Here is a 23,643-nt window from a genome sequence, read left to right on the forward strand (position 1 = left end):
GTAATTTAATTCTGTAGCGGGTTGTGGGTTTATAGGGGAATAGGGTGGGAAGTAATTTAATTATAATTAATTAAATATGTAAATGTAATTATTGATAGTAATTTGTAATTAATTGTTAATTAATTTATATGTGTTAATTAATTTAATTGTAATTGGAAAACAATTATTATAAATTGATTAATTGGTAATTATGTAAATTTTACTAATTTAATTCTGTCATGGGTTGTGGGTTTATAGGGGAATAGGGTGGGAAGTAATTTAATTATAAAATAATTAAATATGTAAATTTATTTATTGATAGTAAATAGTAATTAATTGTTAATTAATTTATATTTGTTAATTAATTTAATTAAAAATGGTAATTAACTTATATTAATTGATTAATTGGTAATTATGTAAATTTTACTAATTTAATTTCTGTAGCAGGTTGTGGGTTTATAGGAGCATAGGGTGGAAAGTAATTTATTAATAATTAATTAAATAATAAAACTAATTAAAAGTTATTTATTTGGAAATAATTGTAAAATAATTTTAAATTATAAAATAATTACTTGTTAATGTTTCATTAATTTGTATTAATAGGTGATTAATTGAAATAATTATTGTTAATTAGTTTTTTTAAATAATTATTAAAAGATATTCATTTTTAGATATTTGAATAATATATTAAATATTTACTTTCCCTAATGTTGTATTCTCTGGAGTGGGAATAGTAATTTTTACCCCTACGCTATCCAACGCTTTCCCTAATGTTGCACTCTTTGGAGTGGGAATAGTAATTTTAACCCCTACGCTATCCAACACTTTCCCTACTGTTGCACCCACTGGAGTGGGAATAGTAATTTTAACCCCTACGCTATCCAACGCTTTCCCTACTGTTGTACTCTTTGGAGTGGGAATAGTAATTTTAACCCCTACGCTATCCAACACTTTCTCTACTGTTGCACCCACTGGAGTGTTAATTGTCATTTTAACCCCTACGCTATCCAACGCTTTCCCTACTGTTGCACTCTTTGGAGTGAGAATAGTAATATTAACCCCTAAGCTATCCAACGCTTTCCCTACTGTTGCACTCTTTGGAGTGGGAATAGTAATTTTAACCCCTACGCTATCCAACGCTTTCCCTAATGTTGCACCCACTGGAGTTGGAATAGTAATTTTTACTCTTTTGTTATTGTACGTTAATAATATTGGCTATTATTCAATTATATTTTGTTATTCTGTATATATGTTTTAAGAAATATGAATTAAAAAATTTATTTTTTATTTTCATTAATTATTTAATTATTATAAGTTAATTTAAGTATTTTTAAGTATATTTTAGTACTTAGTTTTTAATAATAATTTAATTTAACATTGTTTTTAGTAAAGTCGATATTTTTTAAAACTATATTTTTGTAAACAATATTTTTAACTCGATATTTTTGTACTTACCTGTTTGTAGATAGAAACTCGATATTTTGCCTGTCGATATTTTCTCAACGATATTCTTGCAGGTCAATATTTTGTCTCTCGGTATTATTTCAGTGATCCCCTTATTTTGTGCAAAAGTAGCTGTGCAGCGATGTGTAGTGTTGAGCGCAGTAACAACTGTGCGCCTGTCAAGGGATGAGATGGTCAGAGTGAAATGAGCCAATAATAACAATAGTAATAATTATTAAGCAAACATAACCTTATTTTTACAACATATAAAACAAAGTGGATATGCCTTAAACAACCTGCACATCAAAGTGTCTCCTTAGTGTAATAATTCAGCAACAGTAGAATAGATCAAATATTAAGTGCAACTTTGGTGTCCAACACTCATCCACCTAGAGCGCCAAATTCTGCATCCACAGTAATTGAAACAGATCTAACTTTGGCAAAAAATACCTGAGTACATCATGTTTGAGTTACTCTCATCCTTTGTGCATTCAGCACTCTTCTGCAATAGGTGTTCTCATATTATAGAGTTTCCAATCAATAAATATCACGTAGTGTAGAACAATTGATTTCATTCCTTTGCACAATGTAATATCCAACAGCCGACCCGCGTTTCGCCCTACTAGGGCTTCCTCAAAGCTGCAAATTATATATACAAAAAATTGTCTTGTAATCTACATGTCTATATGATATGTGAACAAGCATATTTACATCTATACAGATATATATAGACATAGCTTGTTAGGTAAGCTGTGCTACAAGAGACTATTGACCACTAACGATCTATTTCCAACATGTGTATACAATTCCAGTACTTAAATTCATGAACCAAAAATGTACTCCAAATGTGAGTAGTGATGCACCCAAAAGAAGATAGAACAGCCACCACATGTCTGTGCCAGGACTTAAAATTCCAAGTGTTTGTTTAAGGAAAACAAAAAGAAATTGATAAATTAAATAATTCTGTGATAGTCACCTACACCCATGTGGTGATTAAAGTTAATAAATATACTTTAATAATCTCACCTCACTGGCGATATCGTTCACACCCTATTTGTCTTTGAAGATATCAGTTTCTAAAATGAATTATCCAATGTCCAAGATACTGCAAGACAAATACTTTTATAGAAATATAACTCTCCATTGTTTATCCCATTTACAAATTAGTAGTTATAGGTGAGAGCAATCCAAAGTTCCTGAATCTTACCTTAATGTAGGATTCGCATTTTACTCTCCGCACCGATTAGTGCACGTCTTGTGCCAATTCCTAGTCCTCTGAATTCACCCTTTTTGTGAAGCCATGATAAGTTCCATCTATCACAATAAAAACATCCTGTTAAAACCCGGTGTTATTGACTTACTTATCCTTAGATCACATGTGCTCATTGTCATATCTACCCCCAATGTTTTGGCCACAATATAAGCAAGAAAAGTACTATCTCTTTATTATGATTAGCCCACTTTCTCCATACTAGCTTTGAATTCCAAGGGAAAAGCGTTTACAAGGTTAGATCTCAATTGGCCGCCCCCTTTACACAAGCATCATGAGACTCCATAGTTAGATCCTGTAACTGTTATCCTCTCACTAAAACTCCACTATTCTGTTCTATTATTCACATCACAGTGACTTATGACCCAAATCTACTGTTCGAACACGCACCTGGAGATTCCCAAATTACGTCCCCAACAACTGTTATGTTCCACATATAGATCAGCATTTTGTACTATTATCCCCGTCACAGTAACTTACAGATAAAGGCATACCAAGAATATTCCTATTTCTCACCGCGCGGTAAACTTTTACTCAGCGTCCGTGCATATCTGAAGTCTGTTGTTCAAACGCCCATATTTCCCTGCGCTATTTAGATTGCCTCACGTCACTGCTGAAACTAAAAAGGGACATCTCCCTCTGCATTGGACATATTTCATACTTTTGTGGCGGCCATCTTGTAATTCGGCTACCATGAACACTCACAGATCTATTTATGCGCATCTGAATAGTCTTCGAACTTGAGCACATGAATCCAATTCCCTTACCAGCGACTGGGTGACTGTCGTCTTTAATCAGGTGCATCACTCATAGCACATAATATTATAAAAGCAGCGCAATAATTGCCATCAATTTTTTAGTATCGCAGTACAAAAATAAAAAACATTTTTACATGTTTGCATTCCACATAATGTATGCACTATATTTCTCAGTACATTCAACATCTTTAAATTTAAGACTTGTTTTCAAAAAAAGGTACATATATGCCTTTATAACTAGTTAGTAGACGATCCCTTGCATGTTTTAACATGGAATCAATACAAACCCCTTTACAATTTCTTGTCCATGATCATATTGATAAACGTCCCACATCCATTTTTGCATTTTATCACCATTTCACATTCAGTACAATACTAGCTCCAATTCATTTATGACATGTATATAATTATGTTGCCGCTTATTCATCCTAGTATGATGTTATCTTACTAGTGTCAGTTTACGTGTTTAGGCATAGGTAGATGTTAAGCACTATTTAGACACTTTGCATTCTCAGTGTACTGCCCATCACATGCAACATTATTTTCTATTACAGCTAGGATGTAAATATATAGATGCAATCAAATATATCTCAGAAATTCAAAGAGTTCCTTGTCTATGTTGATTCCCTGTTCTACAGCTCGTAGTTAAATAATCCATTTGCTTTCAATCTGACGCAGTTTAGAAATTCTGTTATCACCTCTTTGGCCCAGTTGCACAACATCCATACCATGAAACCCTATGTTAATGATCTCTCTATTTACGTGTATGATGTTAAAATGTACTGCAAATGGGTATTGTGTGTTGTTATTACGGATAGCCCGTATATGTTCTTGTATTCTCTCTTTTAGAGGCCTCACAGTAGTGCCGATATAGATTTTGTTACAAATATATTTCATACAATATATTGTATGTGTGGTATTACAGTTAATGAAATGATTAACAGTGTGTGTTTTCACACTGTTGTATTGAAATTTGGTAGTTTTGTTCATGGCAAAACAACACACACTTTACATTCCACATTAATAGAATCCTTTGGGGGTAGTAGGTAGCCATGTGCTAGTTCTCATAGGTGAGAAATTGGCCTGATATGCAGTGCTCACTATTCTAGTGATCACTATGTATCAGTCCAAATGACCCTTATTGATGATTGGTTGTAAGTCAACCTGATAGACCAGCTATCCTAGTAGCATGGACAAGAGCAGTCTTTAGGCTAAACTCTAGAGGGCGTGTTAAGCCAGCTGTTATACCATCACATATACCCTTTGAACACCAAGTGAAAGGACACCACACAAGTTGGTATGAAAATAAAAGGATATTTATTTAGATCACAACAGCCCTGGACTCTTTATGAGGACATGGCGCTAAGCACAATACAAAGCTCTTAAAGAAATACTGAAAATCGCACAATTTACACAAATGCCCGAGGGGCACAAAAAACCATATACTCTGGAAGTGGAATGCGAAATTACTAGCAGGTAAGTACTACTCTCATAGGCTTTAGAAACGCTGGACCTACAATGCTGAACCCTTGGATTAGAAGCAGGAGGCCTAGGGACGTCGTGTGCAGAGTGGGAACTCTCACGCGTAATGTGGGACAAAGTCTATGGTAGCTAGAAATTACAAAGCTAGTGTTCTCGGGCGAACCCGACTAGGTAGGTCAAAAACGAAAGTGGATCTAGACACTTAGAGAGTTGGTCTACGCTGGAGCACCGTGGTACTCGGTTTACCTAGCCCAGGGGCTGCGGCTGCATAGGGTTCAAGTGTCGTCGGGTTTCTTCGTTGACGAACCAGGAGCCTGAAAGAAGAAGTTGCTGGCAGGCGACCAGTGAAGATGTTCCGGGCTGATCCAAGGACTGGGTCAGCTGAAGAAGAGTACCTGTAAGCAGAGGGGACCAAGTTCTGAATCACTAGCCAGTGATTAGATGGGCACCAGGATGGCACCGGATGTAGTCACCTCGACCAGGTGAGTGGGCGACGCTGGGCTCTGCAGTCTCTCGGACCAGGAGGCGTTGTCGGCGACCAGGATGGAGGTGCGAGCTGTCCCACGAAGGCATCTGCTGTCGGCGATGCTGGACCCAGGATTGGGGCTGCAACTCTTGGCAAATGCAAGCCCACGCAGTGGACTCAAAATGGCGTCTGGAGTGGACCAAGAGGGTCCGGGGTGCTCCTCTGTTGGAGGGGAGCAAGGGCCAGTCTGGAGCAACCAGACCAGCGATGGAAGTGTCGCCGTTCATCGTCAAGAGGGCTACAAGCCAGCAGGCAAGTAGCCGGACAACGCGGTGAGCAGCAAAGAGCAGAAGGGCCCCACGCAGATCTGGTGGATGCTGGGGGGCTGGACTTCGGTGCTGGAGCTGCTCAGGGTTAGGGCTTCTCAAACCCCAAAGCACTCACTCGAGGATCCCTCGGCGGTCGTGCTGGATAAGTGTAGTGCAGTTCTGAAGATGGCCGTTCCCTCGAGGTCTCGTCACACCCACGGATCTCAGCTAGGCTGATGATGTAGGTAGAGGTCAGAGGTGCCAGGGAAGCCGGGTCTCGTCGTGCTGGTCGGTCTGGTTCCGGAGGAAGGACGTGCAGCAAACCGCAGGTTACTTAGTTGGTGCCCGCAGATGCAGGGTGACTACTCCTTAGTCACAAGGGAGAAATCTTGAGAAGAAGTCTTGAGTTCCTTTCGTAGAAAGTAGTTTCAGGATTCAAAGATGATCTAATTTGGAAGGATCCCCGCTCCCACCTTTATACTAAAGAAATGGGCTGGTACGGGACTAGGTCCTGCCCATGGGTGGGACCAGGAAGGGGGGTGGTTACACCCCTCTCCCATGCCAGACTTTCCCCAGCTCAGGGGCTGGTGTGCCCCTGGAACTGGTTCAAGCCGGCCTATGCATAGTGAGCACCGGGGTGCCACTTGCAGTCACCTTCCTCTAAAGCCCTGCCTACCCAGGATACACAAAACCCTGTCTGGGATGGTGCTAGCACCGCCCCTGGCTGGAAACCCTTTGTCCAAGCTCCCCTCGCTGGAAGGACTCCCAGCTGCAGGGGGTCAGACTTGTGTCTGTGGTGGCAGCATCCATTTTGTGATGCTGAGGCTTGAGTTAACTTTAACCGGGGTTCACAGTTACATACATGTCGTGTTTTATTTATTTATTTATTTATTTTAGGTTTTTATAGAGCGCGTAGGCACCCAAGAGTATCCCAGCGCTAAACCTCGTGGTCCTGATGGATGAAGGTACGGGGATGAAGGTACGGGGGTGAAAGTAGAAGGGTGGAATGCTAACCCCGTCGCCAGAATTGGCGAGGGGTTAGTATTCCAATTCGTATGACACCTTACTCGACATGTTTTGATAAAGCGATACCAGAGTTGGCATATAACCGCGAGGATTATAATGCACTTAAGAGTATATGATATGCGTTATCATGGAACAGCTATTAGGACTTGGTTCCGCAAGCTGCAAACGGGCTCAGCTCATGCCAGAGCACCATCTCACATGATTCCAAGCACTCTGCCTTCAGGATTGTTAAGGCCTGCCATAGGAGTGACTTATAGGAATCCATGTGTCGGGTTAGATATAGGTATACTATATCTAAAGCAAAGGGTGATTACACCACCTTTCCCCAGCTGTCGTGCAGCCAGTTGTGTCAGATTTAGATGGCCAGCCAGGGGTGGCATAATACATGCTGCAGCCCCAGGTAGGCCCTGGGTACACCTATGCCCTGAGTCACAGGGTCTGATAAGGTGGCCCAGTACCAATTGGTAAATGCACCTAAGGTACACGTGTCAATTTAGTGAGAGAACAGCTAGGCTGTGGGTCTGATTAGCAGGCCCACAGCCAGGAAAGTCGTAAACCAGTGAAGCAAAAAGCAAAAATCTGGGGTGATCATAGGATTGCAGACCCTACTCTCCTACAGGGCACAACTCTTGTCTTAGTGTTTTCCCATCCTTGAATGTAATTGAGGGTTTATTGCCTATCTTCTCATGTAGACTCTGGTCCTCTAATAACAGATGCCAGTGTTAGTTTAAGATTTTCTACAAATCCGTACTTATTAAGGAGTAAGGTGTAATAAATCTGATTTTTCTGGTATTTAAAACCTTTTTATTTCCTCTGTGTTTAAGAAGTGTGTTTCTATCTCTCTTGTTAGCCTTAGACCGAGCCTTATCAATCACATCTTTGCCATATCCTCTGGCCATAAATCTCTTCTCCACCTCTAAAAACTCTTCATTTAGTCTATAACATCACTGCAGTTTCTCTTCGTTCTCACAATTTCCCAAAATGGAATTGAATTAATCTGTGAGATTGGATGTGAGCTCTCAGCATGTAATAAAGCATTACAAGCAGTTGGTTTTCTGTAAAGAACTGACAATAGTTTACCATTATCAACCACAATGGCAATATCTAGAAAATGTATGCTGGTGGTACATCATTTTTATAGAGCACATAATACCACACTTCTGTTATGTTTATCCCCTATAACTGATGTTACTATTACCAAATTTAATGGCACTCAATTTATTAAACTGAGAAGCATGAGCAGCTTATTTCACCTTGCTAGAATTTGCATTCATGATCAATGAGAACATAAAAATGCATAGTGCCTACATATTTAAAATACATATTACAAGTAAGTCTGGGTGGAGTTTGTGTGTTAGTTTGAAAAAAAGGTTTAAATAAACAGTGTGTACAATGGCCATCAGGAATGGAATACCCAGAGATTAAGTGGATGAGCTTGACTGGAGTTGAGCGATTCCAGAGGTATCCTCATACATGTTGAAAATGTTTAGTTCTATTAGGCTCAGATCTTACTTCACTAAAAAGTAAAAGTAGGAGTGTGTTGTATGGAAACCTATTTATCGATTGGTTTAGGATACTCCATGAATGGCATGCTATTTGCTTTCACAAAAAACTCTCTCTTGCACTTAAACACTTGCTGAAAACTACAGACAAAGAGGTCTCCTAACTTGCAGCAAGGAGTACTATTGCATGCCAGGTGGAAATTTCTGGAGTTTTTTTCTCCCTCAATGTGAATGTCTGTGTTCAGGACTTTCTTCTAATACATATTGAGCCATGTTCCTAACCTGGTTCCTAGGATCTTTAGACCTGTTCTGCTGGGACAGAGGCCTGCAGAAATGAGTCTGCATCAATGAGTTGTTTGTTGGGAGGACATAAGGGTCTGGCACCTAAAAGAAGATGGTGGCTGGGGGGAGGTTGGGGGGAGGGCTTAGCCATGCCAGCAACCCATATAGCAGCCTGGCTGTGAAGCTCCAGCGACTCCATTACCACTCTACCACAATCTAGGCCCATTGGGACTGCCGGACCAGATGGTCTGACTGAGGCGGTATCGGCTGCCACTTTTGGGCTGAGCATCGGGGGCATGTGGATGACGGATTGCAGTCCTGACTGTTGGTGGCAAAGCACACACCTCAGAGCCTGGGTGAGCCTGAGGCAGAGGCTATTGAGCCTTGCCTGGCCACTTGACTGACCCCTGTATGTTATGTTATGTTATGTTATGTTATTTGTACACTTCTATAGCGCACGGCCACTCCACTGGAGTATCCCGGCGCTTTGACGAAGACTCCCAACCGAAGATGGGGAAAAAAAAAAAAAAAACATAACACCAAAAGAGCATACAGACATAAAAACAGCCTCAAAGATTACGGGAAGAGCCAAGTCTTAAGGGCCTTGCGGAAAGACAGAAGACTGGAAGTCTGTCTTAAAGAGATTGGAAGATCATTCCATGCATGAGGGGCTAAGTGCCGAAAAGACCGTCCTCCTACTCTTGCCCGTTTGATAGTGGGAACACTCATTTTTGATAAGGACGAGGATCTAAGAGATCTGAGAGGGGTATACCAAGACAGTCGCTTGGAGATATATTTGGGGCCTATGCCATGCAGGGCCTTGAAAGTCGTGGTCAGTGTTTTAAATAAAATCCTTTTTGCAACTGGTAGCCAATGCAATGTGGCAAGAAGATCCGTAGCTCTGGCTTTCCTTGGAAGGCCAAAAATGGCTCGGGCTGCAGAATTCTGGGCGATTTGCAAACGCCTGACCAGATATTTGGGAAGTCCCAAAAACAGAATGTTTGCATAATCCAGCCTGGAACAAATCAGTGCCTGGACAATAATTTGTCTGTGCTGGATAGAGACTAGGGGGAGAAATTTGCGAAGCATCCGCAGGATGCCGAAACATTTCCCAGTGAGAGATGAGATATGTGGTCCGAAAGATAGCTTGTTGTCAATCACCACTCCCAGATTTTTGGCTTTCGCAGACGAGCTAGTGGGAGGAGACATGTCTTTCGGCCACCAAGTTTTCCAGTCGGGTTCAGATGTACAGCCAAAGAAGAGCAACTCCGACTTGTCGGCGTTGCACTTCAGCCCATGGCATCCAAACCACTCAAAAATAGCACTCAAACATCCGTTGACCTGGACACCATCAAACTGACCATCCCTGTTACTTACAAAGAGGAGCTGGGTGTCATCAGCATAGCGGACAATCCGAGCGCCAAAAGACTCCGCCGTCACCGCCAGGGGGGCCATAAAGATGTTAAACAGGAGGGGGCTTAAGATGGAACCTTGCGGGACCCCCACTTCAAGCGGTGACATTTCAGCAGAGAAAGGTGGCGCCCAGATTGTCTGCCGGTGGTCGGCTAGGAAGGACTTGAGCCAGTTCCACACCGTTCCCCGCAGACCAAAGTCCCAAAGTCTGGAAAGAAGAAGTACGTGGGGAACGGTGTCGAACGCCGCCGACAGATCCAGCATAATCAGTACCACTTTTTTACCAGCATCCAACTCCTCCCTGATGGCATCTGTGACTTCAAGGAGCGCGGTCTCCGTGCTAAAATTTGCACGGAAGCCGGATTGAGTACCATGCAACAGACCCCTTTCTTCGATAAAATCGGAAATAGATCTGTGAGCAAACCTTTCTGTCACTTTCGCCAGAGCAGGGAGTAAGGAGATGGGTCTGTAGTTTGCATAAACTCCCGCCGTGGGCCTGATGGGCATGCTGGGGTTGCTGGGAGGCGGACGAGCTGAGACCAGGTGAGGGCCACTCTGGCCATCTTGAATCGGGCATAAACCTCATGGTGACAGACGGGCCTGGGGGTTTGCCCTTACATTGGCACACATGGCCCTATGATGGTGGAAAAAGCAGTTGGGAGAGCGGTGGAGACCTGAAGATCGCTGGGGGACTCTATCTGTAACTGTGTCTGCCCAACCAGTCCCACTGCTGGGCCACTGCTCTGGAGCAGCCTAACAGGGCTGGGGATGAAGATGAGTGGTGGAGCCCTTCGACAATAGCGATCTTCTTTGGCGCATACCACTCTACACCTCGCTAACTGGCTGAGCATACTTATCCTGCAACCCCTGGGCCCTGCTACATTCTACCTGTCGCTGGACTGTCCCGCTGGTGGACTGTTGTGTTTGGCGGTATCACTGGGGATGGACTTTGAGTAGGTAACCACATAACATACCAGGTGGCAGCTCACCCAGGGCATTTTTTCTCTACCCCCCACTTCCTATTGAGTCATAATGGGACAGAGTGACTTGAAGCAACAAAAACTCCTCTTTGAACAACCTAAGGCTGCTAAACGACATAATTCCCTCTCCGAAGTAGAAGATCGTGCAACAGGGGACGCTATGCCAGGACCATTGGATGCACTGCAGCTATAATGGCAAAGCTTTGTGCCGGATTTTGGTAAATCGTTGCCAGATTTGACACACTCACCAACAGACTTGACCGCATGGGCAAATGACTATACCGTCACCCCACCAAAACGTTTTGCCCCCGGGAGCTCATCCCCAGGCTGGAAGGTGCTGCTACAAATAAAGCGAAATTCCTGAAAAAGAGGGAGTGACTCTTCAAGTCTGTTCCAGCTAAAAATGAGGACCTGGAGGTGCAGTCCTGCCACAATAATATCCGAATCATGAGGGTGGCAGAGTTTACGGATATGGGTTGCCCAGACTTATTTGTTAAGTGTCTCCTTGCTGACCTTTTTGACCAACAGAGCTTGACGGCAACATTTGCAGTAGTAAAAGCCCACAGATCCCTCATCCCGCATCCGCTGCCTGGTGCCCCACAAGCACCCTTATCACTCGCCTGCTCAGCTATAGAGACAGACACAGCACTGTGACTGGCATGCGAGCGAGGCCCACTGTAATTCCTGGGTTCCGTCATATCCCTGTTCCCAGACTTCACCATGGGGGTACAAGTTCGCAGATGTCAAAAACACTCTCCACCAAAGGGCCTGAAATATGGAATGCTTTACCCGGCCTGATTATGAGTAGAGGTCAATGGAAAGACTCTCTTCCACACCCCAGCAGAAGCCACTGATATTTGTAAATAACACAGCAGGAGAAGGTGTCTTCCTGCCAGATTATACAGGAACACTCTCTTTCTACTGTCCCTGCCGCCGCAGACCGTTCCCCTCCCTGGCTGAGTGGCACCTTGCTCAGACTACCCTCAGCCTACCTTACCTGATGTCCGCAAACAGCCTTTCATACTCCTTGGCAGCAACTTCTTTGGTCCCTTCTCTCGCTGTGGTGCAGAGTTGTTATTCAACCAAAACCCTTTTAAATTTTTACTATTTAAGATCCCTGTTCTTAAGACGTCCATCCAGCTGTGGTGTTGCCTCCGCTGAGGTGTATACCAGGTTACAGATTGTTGGGGTATACATTGTTCTTTTTGTTTATTCTGGGATTCCCTGGATGCTTGGTCATCTAGTGTGGATGGGGGAAGGGTGTTGTAAGTATTTGTGGTTACGGTTTTTATTTGTTTTATTAATGGCCATCTGGTATGTACAACTATCATTTACACCTATGCGAGACCATTCATGTGCGCTCTTCGATAACCGCGGGAGGGACCGGGTGGCGGAACTCACCACCATGACTTGGAACATAGGAGTCTCTAAAACCCCGCAAAGGCAAACAAGTAGTCTCTTATTTGATTTGACAAGGCATAAAAGTAGCCTTTCTTCAGATGAATCACCTCCCGCTTTCAGCTACATCTACATTGCATCATCCCAGGGGAGGAGGGTCAGTCAGTACTTTTCGTACTACAGTTCATACTCACGATAGGTGTGCACATTAATACATACAAGTGTCCCCTTTCCACACACAGTCAGCTTTATAGATGAGGATGGAAGATATGTCATTGTTGCTGAAACTTGGGCCGATCAGCATGTCCGTCCTCTTGGTTAATATATATGTCCAAACGTAGAAGCCTCTGTATTTTACCATAAGCTTTCCGCCTTCATAGTACTGGTTGAGGTCAACCTGATAGTAATGGGAGGAGATCTGAACATGGTGCATGACCCCTTGGTAGACTCCACGGGATTGAATGTGGGTGGTAAGCCACGATCTTTATGAGTTCTCCGAGATATCATCAATAACTATGCTTTGACTGATGCATGGTGACTACGAAATGCCAATACCTCAGAATGTACATTTTATTTCACACCTCATGGGGTAGGGATACATATTGATCACTGGTTTATTTTTGCAAACACAACTCTATGGCTCACAAATGTGTTCCATCTGTCACACACAGTGTCGGATCCCCCATTCCCCAGTGTGAATGGTACTGAAGGCACCCTACGGATGTGGTCTGAAGTGACATTGGTGCATCTTCGGCACTGCTCTCCATGACAAGATTTTCCGTACAGAGCTCCATGACTCTATCATTGAGTATCTTACACTTAATACTGGCTCAGTTACGCCACAAGCCACTCTATGGGAAGCTGTTAAGGCAGAAATCCATGAGGTGCACATCTCCAAACATACCGGAGTATTGCCTGACATTCATACCCTTCACTTCTTGCCCATATGGAGACAGAATTGCACTATATTGACCATGAGGATTCCCAGTTATGCCGCAGGCACCAGTTTCATCGTGGCTCTGTCCTGGTGGACAAGGTCAGAGATTTGGCTACAGAGAGATGGCCTACTTGGGGAAATACGCGAGAGCCAGATGGTATGGAGAAGCAGAGCACCCGGGCCGCACTCTGGCCCGGGTGCTTCACCCCAATAAACACAACGGGTATATCAAGGAGCTATGATTGGATGGGGGTGTACAGGTAATAAATAATGAGGCCAGAGTCACAAGCATGTAGGTCCTACTCTAGACTAATTCCTGATGCAGGTAGTAAGTCAAATGTATCAACAAGACCCCCACCTTATATTCATCAAATAAATGGTACCCCGCACCCTACTAATGGTACTGTAACCACCTAAACTAAGAGTTTTAATCTTGAAATATCCTCTACCCCTACAGTATTGCCAGTTAAAGCTAACGATGTGAACTTCATGGGCTCTAGTAACTCTAATCTTTGTTATTTTGGAAAATTGCAGGCATACGTTCAAAGCTTGCTAATCCCCTATGGTTAGACTTTATACGGAAATGTATTATAATTTGTTTCCAGGAAACCTGGTCAGTGGATAGTGTGCATATTAATGGTTATAAAACTTTTCATACTGCAGCAATACCATCAAAACGTGGGCGGCCAAAGGGTGGGTTCTCTACACATGTATCAAATTGTGTGAATTTGAGTAAAATTAAATTGAAGAAAGCAGAAACATATTACCAACTAATCACATTTTATGTTGACTAGTTGCATTGTATTGCTCCGTTAAACTTTTATAATAATGTCCCTCCTGAGCAGGTTGTGGAAGTTATGAGAAAATTAGATAATGACTTAAAACGTACCCAAAATGATTAGGCAAAATATGTGTTAATAATTTGGGGCGGGGACTTTAATTCTGGTTTGTGCCCAAATATTGTGGGGGAAGCGTTCTGATTTGCGTCTAAGGATAGGAATAGTTACACGCATTCCCCACATACAAATGATGGGGACCTTTTAAATGAAGTTTTGTTTGGCTCAGACTTAGGGTTTGCAAACGAGCTCTGGATACCGCCTGTCCCCCTCAGTTACACTTTTAATGGAAGAGGTTGTTTTTCGACAATAGACTATGGGCTAGATGTAGGTAATAGCAAATTACCGAATGGTAAATACTGAATTTTACCGATTCGGTATTTACTAATCGGTAATTGCTATGTAGGAAAAAAAATCGGTAAAAATACTGAATCGGTAAGATTCGGTAATTACTGATTTGGAAATTACCGAATCAGTATTTGCCATTGATTCCTATGGGCCTTGAAGCCCATAGGATTCAATAGCAAATACCGATTTGGTAATTACCGAATCGGTAAAAATACCGAATTTCCAAGGGGGACAGGGTGTCACTTTGACACCCTGTTGCACCCCTGTTTCTGGCTTGTGTGCCATGTGGCACACATACATGCCCTAAGAGCCCACATGGCACAGGTGTACATGCACAGATGTGCATGTACACAGAAATTCGTAATTTACCACCCAATAGTATTGGGTGGTAAATAACGAATTTCTAAGGGCCTGTGGCACTGTAAACTGTGCCACCTACATATTGAATTACAGAATCGGTAAATATACAGATTCTGTAATTTTCTAGCCCCCTACATTACAATACCCAAATACCGGTCGGTAACGGCCGAAATCGGACGTTACCGACCGGTATTTGGGCTCCTACATCTGGCCCCATATATTGTTGTCAAACAGGCATGTAACCATAATTAAATCCTTTAGTGTCCACAAAATCGCCCTGAGTGACAATTTCCCATTAAGTATATTGTTTATAGAATCATACCAGCAGCTAAACACCAAGGGACCATTGCCTCACGCCACACAGAATATAGCCTTAAGTAAAGTAAATTGTTATACCTTGCGCTGGACGATGGTGCATCCACTGGAATTTACAAACAAAGTAGGGATTAAATGTAAATTTGACTTCATAGCCTGTATTAACAAGACAACCGCCTACGCTGATGTCTTAAACCACTTCCTACAGATATCTGTATCTATAAAAGAGGCCTTATTTGTGCAGAAATATTATCTGTACACGAAAAACAAATGTTGGTTCGATGCTAATTGCTCCCAGGCATATTCTAGGTTGAAATATGAGCTACAAAAAACACCTAGGAATACTCCTGATATTAGAACAGCTAGGGGGGTATATAAATGCGCACTGAAAGAGAGCAAAGTAACGCTTAGAGAAGCAGCATCGTCAGAGCTGCATGAAGCTTCCTAAACGAGAAATAGCACTCTTTTTGGAACCAGTTAATGCCCCTTTTCTGGACACTCGGGATGGTCCATCTATTGAGATAGCAATAGGAGAAGGACAATGAGTGGAACATTATTCTACTCTGTATAACTGTACCATGCACGAGAATACCTTGGGAAGTCAGTAGCCTCAAGATACATCACCCTTATCTGTCAACTGTCCCATAGATCTCCAGGTTACACTTGAAGAAGTCAACTGCACTATTATGACAAGCAAGGGTGGAAAGGCCCCTGGTCCGACGGGGTCCCCGTAGATATTTATAAATCTAATCTACTGCTATGGGGCCCGCTTTTAACACAAGTTTTACCAGCTTGTTGCTCGTCATATTTTTTAGAGAGCTGGTCTGGATCAATTTTGGTTCCAATTTTTAAAAAAGGTGACCGCCAAGATCCTGGCTGTTATCGGCCTACATCATTGTTAGACTCCCTAGTTAAAATGCAGGGTGACTAATACTTAACAGATTACAGGACTTACCGAGCACAACAGAATAATTTCGGAACTACAAATTGGATTCCGTGAGGCTTTGGTTACAATCGAGCAGAGCTTAAATGTAAACATTTTTGTGGATAAGTACACTATGGAAAAGCCGGGCAAGCTGTACTTAGCGTTTTTAGACCTCACAGCATCCTTTGATTGTGTAATGCATGATAAACTATGGAGAATCTTGGAGGATTTAGGCGTGGACCTACCATTAATATATTTGTTATGTCAATGCAAAGGCTAGGGTGCGGAATGGCGTTCATGGGGAGTGCACAGCAGTGTTCAAAATCCAGAAAGGGGTAAGGCAAGGTTGTGTATTAGCACCTTTTTATTCACTCTCTATATTAATGGACTAGATTAAGCGCTGGTCAACCAGTGTCAGGACCTGTCACAAATTGGAATACAGCCCATACCCGCCCTACTGTATGCGGATGACGCCGTATTGATGTCGCGCACGCAAGTGGGACTCCAAAGGGTAGTGACTAGTTTCTCTACTATTATGCATGATTTGGGCCTCAGAGTGAATACGTCTAAAACCTTTGTCATGGCACGTGGGACGGGTAGTACAAAATGCAGAGATATCTATATTGACAAAAAAAGGTGGAATTCACTAAAAGATTTTCTTATCTGGGCATCCACTTTGACCAAAAGGGGACATGATCTCAGGCAGTCCAAGAAAGTAAACTAATGTTTATGAAACCCACTGATGCTGTTGCTAACTTTGCTAGGAAGATGGGTAGGCAACCGTCTGTAGAGTTATTACAAATCGATCAGGCAAAGTGTATTCCTACAGCTATGTACGGTTCAGGTGTCTGGGGATACGTAAATCTACAGCAATTCCAATTAGTTGAGAACGCTTTTTAAATATTTTTATTAGCAGTGCCAAGCAGTACATCTTCTTATGTGTACCATTCCAAATTGGGATTATCATTTATATCTGATCTTATAAAAACAGAACCTGTTCTACTATGGCACAGGATTTGGACTAATTGAACCCTATTGTTAACCAGGACATTAAATGATAATCTTAAGCTTGATCAGGTATCAACTATACCATGGTTAAAATATGTTAAAAATGTTATGAACGACCCCTTGGTCACCCTGAATATTATAATGAGCTGAATACTATGACTTCTGTCACAAGAAAAGTCCTCAAGGGAGACTGTCTGGCCTTATTGGATTCGATTAGACTATCAGCAGAAATAGTGAAGCCCACTGTACTGGCTAATCAAATAATTTTAACTACCCATAGCATTCAACCCTATCCTGAAATTACACAAAGTGGATATGATAGATTGTTTACTGACTAGACTCAGACTAGGGACTATTCATAGACTAGTTAGTTTTCCTACAATCAAGGATTGGTCCAGGAACATGATAAGGTGTCCATGTGATGGTGTTTTCCAGCAATCAACCTTGCATGTTTTTTTATTTTTTTATTTTTATTCTATAGAAAGAAAAACATGCATTTTACCAATGTTAAAGCTGAGTGGCCTTAGAAAATGCTGCCCTGCATTTATAGCCTTATCATTTTAAGAGAATGAATATCTTATATGCACATTATCTATATTTAAAAAAAATGTAGTTAAATGCAGAAAACTATCTGAATGTGAATTTCTTAACAAGGATTTTAATATTGTGTATTGTGGTTGTGGATTTAAATAATGTGTGATATTGCGTGCTTTTATGATTTTCTTGGAAGAAATCGAATAAAGCTTGTTTGAATTGCATTGAAATAATGAGGGTATTATAAATTAGCTCCTACGCTATTACAAACGACTATTGGCCATAATAGTAATGACTTGTGATGATTATCGCAAAGCGCGCTTAGTGCTGTATTTTTTATCACTGGCTATCGCTGGTTTACATCGCGGATGTAACGCGTTATTATCAACGTTTATCTCCAAGGTGATAATAAACCAGCAATAGCGGCGATTCTCCAGCAATAACGCGGGAATTCCAGCGATTAATTCCCACCGCTAAGGAAAAGGTCGCTAATAGGCAGGTGAGGATTCAGCCGTAGAATCCACCTCCCATATGAAACAATGGCTAAGTCAGGATTGTAGCAGGTGTTAAAATCCAACGATAAACGTGGTTGGCGTGCTTTTTTTTATCGCTTCGCTGGCCTTGGTAATCAGCGGAAGGTGTGTTTGCAACTGCTTTCAGTCGCTTTCAAGTTGGGTACGCCTCCTTTGCATGTCATTAGCGATGATTATCGCTGACATGCAAAGCGATATCAAAAATGGTTGCTGTCGCCATAAAGCTGTCGCTAACGGTTGTTAGCGACAGCTTGCTGATAGGGCGATAAAAATATCGCCGCTTTATCGGCAAAAAGTGCTGCTGAAGCGGCGATACTGCCCTTGCTAATATGCCCCTAGATTTTTCCCTCAGAGGTCCACCTCCATAAATCTGCGTAAAATCTTCACAATGTTGAACAGGATCTCCCCTGATGTACCCACAGGGGTAGCCCTTTTACACGGCGAAAAGGCATTCAACTCATTAGAATGGTCTTTGCTGAAAGCAACATTGGATAAAATGGGGCTGCCCTGTGAGCATACTGCTCTTATCATGTTGCTCTACTCGAACACTGTGGCTTGCTTGAGGGTCAGCAGCTCTCTTACTGATCCCTTCATAGTGGCTAGAGGGACCCGGTAGCTTTTTATCATTGCCATTGATGCCCTGGTTCGCCACTTCCAGGAGAAACACCTTCATTGAGGCCTGCAGTTTGGCCCAGGCCCATTATTGATATCTATGTATGCAGATGACATACCCCTTTTTATTCAGCACCCAGCTGACAATACCACTCCCATTGTACTAAAAATTATTATATTTGGTGGCCCTATAGGCCTCACTATCAGCTGGGCCAAATCGGACCTATTGCCTTCTGACATTACGATGCAGGAAACCATTGAATACCTCTTGACTTGGTATGAGGGATCTACCAAATACCTAGGTATCATACTGAACACTTGCTTCTTGTATTTATTCCTGAATATATCAATCCCCTTAACTAAAAACTTCTTTACTACTCTAAGGAACCTTCTTTTGCAACTTATTGCGCCACAATTTACACATGATTAGGGATCTCTTTCTGGAAGGCAATGTCCTTACACACTCAGACGCTACTCACTTTGGGGACGATACACACATGGGCCATTTTATACTCCAACGTCTGCACAACACGCTGCATGCTCGTATGCCCTCCTACCCACTAGCCCCAGAGGATTTTTCCTCATTTACATTAATCATTGCTGATGCAGACAGGGGAGAGGCTGGTTTCCAGACCTGCGTTGTCATGAAACCCGAATAAGATGGGAAGATCAGAGCAGCCTGGGAACGGGACCGGGAGCGTTCACTACCTGAAAAAATCTGGCTCTACTTCTGCACCCAGATGAGGCGTATCTCCCCCAACCATGGATACAAGCTATTGCACTACAAGTTCCTGCACAATGCATATACCACACCTCGTAACCTGGCTAGGATTGATCCCATACGAACATCTTAATGTCCCAAATGGCAAGCTGATGAGGCAGATTTTGCACATTTGACTTAGACAGGCTCACACATGGGACTTACTGAACTTCTTCTGCCTGATATCCACTATGATAGCGGTTGTGCTAACACCTGATCATATATTGTAACTTTGGGGTATGTCAGCGATGTCCCAAAGGGTGTGCTTAGATTCACTGCCACTGTGCTGCTACTTGTGACGTGAGGGCTGGCACTTCACTGGGGCAACAAGATCTGTCCCACCGATATCACCTTTTTGAAAAGCATAGTCTATTGTGATATGACTAGTGAAGTATATGCTACATTACAACCCCGCACTTCACGACCAGAAGACATTTGGCAACCTCTCCGAAACTAACTGTTGACCCTAGATATCGGCTTGATTTGTTCTAATGTAATTTTTATGTTGTGGCACTCTGCACCCCTCCAGTGAATGCAATGTATGGTTCCACTATTCATATGTCATGCTGTGACTCGATATTATGCAAACGCCGCCATCCTTCAAGAACTGACTATCCATTGAATAAATCTGTTTGCACTAATGCTTGCCATACATACCAGGCTGTTGGCAAGTTAACACTAATCAAGCTCTGTTTTACCATTGCATGGGCCTTTTTCTACTGCGTGTTGTTATGAAACGTGAAAATAATAAATAAAGTTTAAAACAAGAAAAGAAAAAAGAACGTGGGGCTGCAGAGAACACTGAACAAATTGATCTGATCCTTACAACCATTCCTGAAGATCTGCATTTAAAAACATTGGGTTGGTAAATCTGCCTTTATATGGGTTTTAAAATGCTCCTTACTTGAAATGGGAGATGCTCTGAGGTGCAAGCAGTCAAGCAGACCATAATCGAAAACATGCAGACAACTACTTGGCACACTTAGAGTTCTTAAAACGCCCTACAATGGAATCAGCAGGACCTCACCATGAGGGTATGCGAGAAGTGACTTCGCCGGCTGCACATATCTGCATTCTGCTGAAACTCTTGGAGCTCCAGAGGTGTTTGTAGCTTCTAATTAGAATGGTTCAAACCTACTTCTTCTAGCTGGAGTTGTGGGTCTGCTTGAACTTGAGAACTTGTAACACTAGGGAATTTTTAAATCAGTTTTCTGTGCTTCACTGAGGGCTGCCACTCTGGAAAGCTTGTAGAGCGAGCCTACATGTGTGCCCTACTGTCTTCTAGGTCTCAAGGCAAAATTCTTCAATGGTAAATACCCACACCTTGTATCTGACCATAAGTGCTTGAAAGTTAGACAAAGATGTGCCTAGATGATGGGTCACTCTGTAGATACAATTTTGACTTTTTTCCCCTAATATTTTTATAATTCTCATGTATTTTAATGTGACCCGGCAGATGAGACTGGGAGTAAGCATGCAGCCATCCAAGAGCGGTTGCGATTAAGGCACGGTTCCGGCTTGTACAGCTTAAAATATTACACTGCGCGTATGACAGTAGAACCAGGATTTTCCATCTGGGGAAAGCACAGGATGATGAGTGTCTCCGGAGATGTGGACATCAATGGACGCTGGCCCATACCCTCTGGTTTACCCTTTGCCACAGCCCTTTTAGGCGCAAGTGTGACGTTGTCTTTCGGAGTTCACGGATGAACATGTGGCAGTAGACCTGAAGTTGGCCACGTTTGGAATAAGGGCAGGATCCAACGCTGCCTAAATACATATTATTGGTCTGCAATGTTGCTCTCGTGGTTGCTTTGCTTGGAAAGATATAGCTCGGCTGTGGGGGAGAAAGGAGCCTTCAATTGTGTTGCTTTGGAAGGCGGGAGTGGACTGGTGGATGATGGCCAAACAAAATGTACAAAGCCAGGGGTTGTCCCCAAACATTTGATACAAGTATGGGGTCAATGGTGAGACTTCAGATCCTTGGATTCATTGTTGAGGGCGGTCACGATGTCTGCTATGCCGTAATGTTCTAATTACACTGATCCACTACGATTATGCCACAGAGGTGTCTATTTGTTTCATTGTTCTTATGTTAACTGCATAAAACGCAATTACAAAGATTCCATGGAATCACTCTTTGTTCCTTTGGCCCTCTCTGATATATTCATGCTGGATGCCGTGGTAGCTGAGTAAAGAAAAGAAAGGGAGATGCAAAAAAAACTGCACTATAGTTAATACAAATCTATGACAAGCACCAACGTTGCTACTTCACAGCAAAGGCAGCTCTTCGGCGGGAAGTTTTTTTCCCATGCCCCTCAGCGAGTATCTTTTTTTTGCAGCAGCAGATTTTGGCAGAAGTAGTTCAAGGTGTTATCCACATCAGTACTACATACCATGCTTTTTATCTCTAAGGATAGCACTGGTCTAGGCTGATTATATTTGCACCCCTAATGCTCCATCTGAGGCAGGTGCACCTGTATCTGACCCTACCAAAAGCGTGTAGGCACAACAGTGAGGCTCCAAGCCTCTTGGGGAAACAAGTATGAGCATTAAAGAGTTGGGTTTGGTGCATCCGATAAAATATCTGCAATAAATGGACAACCGAAGGAAACAAGACAATAACCCACAAAAACATGAACATACACAAATAAAAATAAAAAGCATAAAAAAATATTATGATGCACATAATCATTTGTAAAATAATGACTGGCTATCTAAAATAGACTGTGAATGGGGGTAAGAGTACTTACCACGTCAGACATAGGGCAGGCAAGATCGCGGGCTCCAGTACATATCTGAGAGAGAGAGGGAGAGAGAAAGTAATAAAGGACTAAAAGGGAGGAAAATAAAGGGAGGACTAACGGAATGATCCACAGGAAAAGGACAGAGCCAGGAGCACTGAGGAGAAGGCAGTCGAGAAATCCACTGCCAACCCAAGAGCGGGAGCCACAAGATCAGAGAGGACGTCAGCAGGACCCCAGAAGCAGAGAGGAAAGACCCCCGCAAGAGGAATGTGAGGAAAAGGGGAAAATGTCAAGAGGACGAGAAGGAACAGTGGACCGAATTGTAGTTTCCTGGCCTCACTACTGAAATTTCGCCACAGTTCGAGGACGGACCGTGGCCTGGCCTTGGTCAGTAAACAACCAAGGGGCGTAACAAAAGCTCCCGCAACCCCCGTGGTGCGGGGGCCCCCTCCTTACCAATACTGGTGGGGCCACTCCTTTAGCCCCAACTAATGTGAGTGTGAGGGGCTCCTTCAACATATCTACAAGGGGGCCCCTCTCATTTTTTAAACCTCCCTGTTTATGCTTTCCAGTCTTGGCATGCATGAAAACGAGATGGTGAGCTGTGTTCCCCAGTCAAGACCCAATGACAGAACCTTGGGAAGAGGAGTGAAAAGATAACACTCGGCAGGGCCGGCGCTAGGCATGGGCAGTGTGGGAAGCTGCCCAGGGCCCCGCGGCTGTCTAACTTGGATGGGGCCCCCCATGAGTCCATCATGCTTTTGAAAATGGTGCCATTGTAGAAGTTCCAGGTGGGCAGCACCCTCCATTTGGGTTACAGTCTTGGTGAACTATGAAAGACACAAGGCGGGGCCCCCCTCTCCTGGGCCATGCTGCCATGGACTGAAACGGCAACATGACACCGCATCCCTTTGAGGTGCTGCAGACTGGGCAGGGTTTGTGGTTGTGATTAGCTTTCCTTGCATCTCTTTCTCTTAGCCTAATCGCTGCATCTGCATGATAACAGCGTTAGGCAGACACTTGAACTGGTGAGAGGTGTGAAGTGAGCCCTGCCCCTGCGTGAACGAAACGCAGAGCATCCAGCAGGGCTCACAATAAAGAAACAGTGTGATCTCACATCAAGATGGTCTCTGCTCACTTCCAATGAAGGGGAAGAAAAAGAGCAGAAAACGGAGAGAGAGAGGTGATTATTATTATTATTTTTTTTTACAATTCTGTTTTGTTTTATTTTACAAACAAGCATGTGCATCCAAAGTAACATGAACAGAGTCAAACAGCTGCAGTCGAGTATAATCGCTTACTGTATTTTATTTTCATGTAATTTACATGAAGCAAAGGAATACTGAACAATCGGGTCTGTAAAAGAATAGTAGAGATGACAAAATTGAGTTGGTAGGAGGGAAGGAGGGGTGACCCCACAT

The 23,643-nt window shown here is 42.9% G+C and overlaps 1 protein-coding gene across 2 annotated transcripts in view; it reads left to right on the forward strand.

Moving 5' to 3' along the window:
• Nucleotides 1-23,643, forward strand: part of LOC147730279 (uncharacterized) — a 271,641-nt gene that overhangs the window by 199,953 nt on the left and 48,045 nt on the right. The window lies entirely within an intron of this gene.

Source organism: Lissotriton vulgaris, chromosome 2_1 (genome assembly GCF_964263255.1).
Source record: "Lissotriton vulgaris chromosome 2_1, aLisVul1.2, whole genome shotgun sequence".
NCBI classification, from domain to species: domain Eukaryota; kingdom Metazoa; phylum Chordata; class Amphibia; order Caudata; family Salamandridae; genus Lissotriton; species Lissotriton vulgaris.